The sequence below is a fragment of the Physella acuta genome, unplaced genomic scaffold (assembly GCF_028476545.2).
Source record: "Physella acuta isolate Inbredline_101_S28 unplaced genomic scaffold, ASM2847654v3 ptg000325l, whole genome shotgun sequence".
NCBI classification, from domain to species: Eukaryota; Metazoa; Mollusca; class Gastropoda; family Physidae; genus Physella; species Physella acuta.
In genome coordinates, this window is record NW_026731844.1 from 353889 (window position 1) to 359976 (window position 6088).

Here is a 6088-nt window from a genome sequence, read left to right on the forward strand (position 1 = left end):
CACTTCCTCTATGTTATGCTACATTATTGAGTAGATTTGGCTGTTGTAATTGCAGTGAGAAAGCATGTTTTTTTATGCACATGATTTTGGACTGGAAGGTGTATTACAAAAGTTGTACCTGGTTGCATCAAGGGATTTAATTCGTTCAGCTGCACAACCCTAATAACTTGACAAGGACAAAATTTAGAAAACGGAATAGAGACTGGTAGGAGAATTGAATAGGAAGACAACATCTTGGAATGGACAGGTTAAATAGAATATAATGGAAGAGGCATTGTGGATGGTGCAGACAGTGGGATTTAGAAAGACGACCAGGACACAAGTGGCGTCCCAAAGGTCAACCACGATACAAGATATTTAATTGAAGAGGGGGTCGGGTCCAGGACGCTTTACCGGACTTTTACCCTTTCATTGTTACTTTAAAAATGCCCTCTCCTAAAAAGACAACACATTTTGGAATTCGTCCTTCTGCTATCTCAATTTTTTTCTTGAAAGATTCTCTAATTTTTTATTTGTTGAGTTGTTTCCCTTCTGCATAGGGACACAACAGAAGCCCGGTCGATACAATATTCGTTGTTTCATACAGAGTTTTTGGCAATTACGGGTCAATATTATATTGATTTAAATATAATATATTGTTACATTTTCGTTACAATTACATTTACAAAAGATTTTGTTTTATGCAAAACAGCTACTAATATTAAGAAACTTCTAAAATGCAAATCGGCTCCCCACCTACGTCAACTGAGAGACGTGTGAAATTTATGGACTACTCCCGATCATAATTCAACCCATATCTATAGTCTATAGCTTGTACTTAACTGTACAGTTGGTGATGTATTGGTATTGGAAGACTCCACGATGTTCGAGGTCAACAAAGTGATTTGTTCTATTTTCAAACTGTTTAACCAAGCCAACGAATCTAGTGGCGTAATTCCATTGAATTTTACTGTATTAAGTCTTCTTATAATATATAGACATTAAAAAATCTTTACAACTGTTGTGTTCAACATGAATTTGTCGAGGGGTGGGGGCAATTTTTCCTCATATAGTTTTAGGAAATAGGCACCTTTTTCAGACTAAAAGTTAGTAGATCTTAAACAAGCTTACAAGTATTACAACATCTAAAAAAATGAATTTTTATTGAGGATTTTATTTTTAACAGCTATTTCCCATGTACAATTTAATGTTTTTCATTTCCTAAGGGAGCACTAGAAAACATTCTAGTGCAGTGGCCAACTCTGGGAAAGATGGCGTTATGCCAGAGCTCATTATGACTTTCAGTATGTCCAACAGGTTCCTTCCTTTTGCTTTTCAGCTGAAGTTTGTGTGTGCAATATTTAACCTACCAGAGTGCTGGGTTCAGAATAAAATAACTCTTCTACTTTCAAGCAGGCCTACCCTACTGTCCTCATTGGTAGCTATACGATTCAGAGCTCACATTTTTTAACTCTGTGATTGTGTGCACTATAATAGATTGACGACAGAAGCCTGTGGTTGTATATAATACATTTAATGGGTCTAACTACATCACGATGGAAACACACAGAGAGGACGGAAGGAAGTACACAAGGGACATCACTCAAGATAACAATATTATAAATATAACTAATACAGAAGAGTGAGTTCCCTTGACCTCACAATTATTTCAATCTATTACATCCCTTTACCCTTAGAACACAATAACACATCTCTCAATAGAACAATTGATAGTATCCTAAAATCACCAATTATATTGTAACATGAACACTATGGTAGATTACATCCTTACAAACAATGCACAATATGCTACAACATAATCAAAATACAAAACAATAATGTCAAAGTCCTTTTGACCTTTAGAATCATAGGTCTAACTTATTTGGGACTTTGATTGTCCTGTTTGACCTTCTCAGTGGCCTTTGATTTGGTGACTCAATATTCTGACCATTTGGATTCTCTATCTCAGGAGGTCTAGGATTTAAATCATTAACTCCAGAATTTACATTTTCTGACTCCAGACAACTTGGTTCACTCATATCAACAGAACTTGGTTGTGGAACAAACTGAGTTGGTGTCAACTGATCAGACTTGGTGGGATTGACAGATTCACACTTATTATCTGCACAAGTTATTTTTAACTTTATAAGGCACAGGTCCTGTACATTGAACAATTTGACCTGGTATCCATTATTCCTTTCTCCCATAATTTCTTAGATACACATTCTTATTAACACCAAATTCTCTTTCAATGGGTGTTCTGTCATGATTGACTTTTTGAATTGGCATCTGAAAGTATTAAATGGCAAAAATCTTTTTCTCTTTTCTTTTGATGTTACCCTTTTAGTTTCTGTAAGTGCTAATGATGTTAGCAAAGTTGTTTGATGATCACATTCCTTCTTACTAATGTATTTTCTTTAAAACATTTGAAATTGCCATATCACCATAATCATTTATTAAGTTACAAATACTTTGTTTAGGCAACTCTGACTGATAATGGACTGTATCTTCTCCATCTTTTATATTATCTTCACAAAGGTTTTTATTTCTTATTTAATATGGCCTTAAGTCATCATTCACAGACTCTTCAGGCCAACCATTCTTACAGTACTCATATACTTTTATTAAGCACTCATCTTTTTGTGTTTCTCTTTTAATATCATTCACATTTATATTGGAGTTATCCATGATAGTGAAGAGAACAAATACATCTTCTGGTACATAGCTCAGGCTTTGGTTTTTTAAAGGTAATCTACTAAGACTATCTGCACAATTCTCAGATCCAGGTTTGTATTTCAATTCATAATTGTATGCAGTTAGTGTGATAGCCCATCTTTGAATTCTTGGTGAGGCATGCTCAGGTAGGGTTTTGTTTTCTCCAAATAAACCTAGCAATGGTTTATGATCTGTAATGATGGTGAACTTCCTACCAACAGAAACTTATGAAATTTCTTAACACCAAAAATGATGCCTAAGCCTTCCCTATCTAACTGAGAATAATTTTTCTCAGCCTGGTTCAAAGATCTACTGGCAAAAGCAATGGGTCTGTCACCCTTCTCATCCATGTGGGACAAGACTGCTCCTACACCATCTGGTGAAGCATCACATGTCAATACAAGTCTTTTCCCTGGGTCATAGTGAGTTAGTAAGGTGTCAGCAGACAAAGCCTCTTTTGCTGTGTTAAAAGCAGCTTCTTGTTGTTTACCCCAGTGCCAAGTTGCATTTTTCTGTAGCAGCTTGTACAGTGGTGATAGTTTACCAGACAGATTCCCTATGAACTTTGCATAGTAATTTATCAAGCCCAAAAAAGCTCTTAGTTGTTGGGTATTTTCAGGTTTGGGTGCTTCTTTAATGGCTTTTGTTTTCTCAGGTTGAGGTCTGATGCCTTGTTTGCTCAATATATAACCAAGAAAACTAATTTCTGTCAACATGAATTGACATTTATCTTTGTTTATCTTTAAACCTTTTTCACCAACAATTTTCAAGACTTTATCAAGTGTTTTAAGATGTTCAGTGTCATTCTTACTAGTTATGTACACATTGTCAAAGTAAACACAAACATTTGGAATGTCCTTAAAAATACTGTCCATGACAGCTTGGAAAATTCCAGGGCTAGATGATATGCCAAAACATAGTCTTTCATATTGGTAGAGTCCTTTATGTGTGTTTATTGTCGTATAGACTTTTGAATCTGGATGCAGTTCTAGTTGAGTGTAAGCATGACTAAAGTCTAATTCAGTGAATTTGTCTCCTGCCAAATTCAAAGAAATTTCCTCAATGTTAGGTATAGGGTACCTATTTAGCTCTATTTGCTTATTCAGTGTAGTTTTATAATCTCCACAAATTCTTATAGAACCATCCTTCTTTAACACTGGCACAATGGGTGTCGCCCAATCGGAATAGTCTACCTTCTTTATAATGCCATTAGATTCCAATCTACTTAGCTCATTTTCAATTTTATTCCTCATTGCATAAGGTGGAACTCTAGCTTTGCAGTATCTTGGATTTGTGTCTTTAATGCTTAACTTCACTGTTCTATCATTTAGTAAACCTGAGTTACCAAAAACACATTTATTTTCAGATATAACTTTATCTAGTGAAGTAAGACTAGATTCTTTTACATTCTTCAATGAACAAATACTCTCCCAATTTAACTTAAGATCACTTAACCAGTTCCTACCTAGTAATGGCGGTCCATTTCCTTCAACCACAAGAAGAGGAAGTTTAACACTTTGACCATTATAACTTACATGAACCATACACTCTCCTATTACCGGAACATTGTCACCAGTGTATGTTGTTAGACACTTGTGACACGGCTGTAGAGACACTGATCCTCCTGTGACAGCGTCAAAATCTTTCTTTGTGATGACTGTTAGAGATGCTCCAGTGTCAAGTTGGAAGCTGATGCTCTTACCGTTGATATTAACTGGTACATTGATGGGAGCATGACTTATTGATTTCACAGAGAACAGGTTGAAATCCGGCTGCGAATCAGTTTGAGCATTTTCACAGGTAGAGTGGTTCATTGGTTGGGTTAGGTAGTCTTGGTGAGAGTTAACATAGTGCTGCCTTTGGTTGCGGTACTGTCTTGACTGGCTAGATTTAGCAACAGACGAAGACTTTGCAAAGCAGGCCTTGGCAATGTGACCTTGCTTACCGCACTTATAACAAGTTGCTAACTTGAACTTGCACCGATGAGATGCATGGGGACCTTTGCATCGATGACATTTTTGATAATTATTACTAGATTTAGATCTAGGATTTGAACGAGCAGGCTGTTTAGCATAAGTTGGAATGCTCTGATGGGGTTGATGTTTATTGACTAACCTGCTGTTTACTGCATGGATCCCTGAAGGCGTAAGAGATTTCGCCGCATCTGATGACTGCTGGAATGAAGTTGCAAGTTGTATTGCTTTTTCTAATGTTAGATCTGACTCGAGCAGCAACTTTCTTTGAATATCAGGGCTGTTTACACCTGTCACAAACTTTTCACACAGTCTGTCAGACAGCGTTTCTCCAAATTCACAAAATTCACTTAAATGACGTAAAGCAGCAACATATTCTGATATCGACTCGTTTGGTTGACGAGTCCTACTGTCAAATCTAGCTCGACATAAAAACTTTGATGGGGTAGGCGCATGGTGGTCTGTTAGCAATTTGCTCAGCTCGTTAAAGCTCTTGGTAGTTAGACTAGCTGGTGTGCATAAGTCTTTTAGTAGCCTAAATTGTTGAGGCCCTATGACTGTTAACAAAACAGCTCTCTTTTTGGCTTCTATCGTCACGTCGTTAGCTTCTAGGTAAAAGCTTAACCTCTCTAGGTAATCTTGAATGATTTCATCATTCGCATCAAATTCTTTTATTTGGCCATACAGCGCCATAATTCTAGAAATAATTAGCTAATAAGCTCTAGCAAACCTCTTTTTTGCGTAAGTAGGTGCTCTTTCTAGTAGATGTTTATCCTTCGTCGCCAGTTATAATAGATTGACGACAGAAGCCTGTGGTTGTATATAACACATTTAATGGGTCTAACTACCTCACGATGGAAACACACAGAGAGGACGGAAGGAAGTACACAAGGGACATCACTCAAGATAACAATATTATAAATATAACTAATACAGAAGAGTGAGTTCCCTTGACCTCACAATTATTTCAATCTATTACATGCACTACAATAACATCTCAAGCACTAACCCCCCCCCCCCCCTCCCCCCCGAAGAGATGCCTGGAAGAAACTCTGGACAACAGGCAAACCTAAACCCAAATTATTCTAAATGTCAAAAGTAGAGCCCAGAAAATGTTGAAAAAAATGTGTATATTTTACACGACTTAGTAAGTATGAGGCCCACTATGATAAGCGCTTGATTTATTTAAATTTTTTGCCATACCAAACGAAAACTCCAAAGTATTAAACATTTATTTTTGTATTTATGTTGGCTGGTATTCTGTTTATCCTAAAGTAAAATTGTAACTTGGTTGCTAATTAAAGGGGTTTATTTGACTAGATGCTAGTTTCAAACACCCAAGGGGTTAACCTAAGATATTCGGGATGATCGTGCCAGTAGAAATTTAGAATCTAATTAAATGTTATCAGCACACGCTAGTG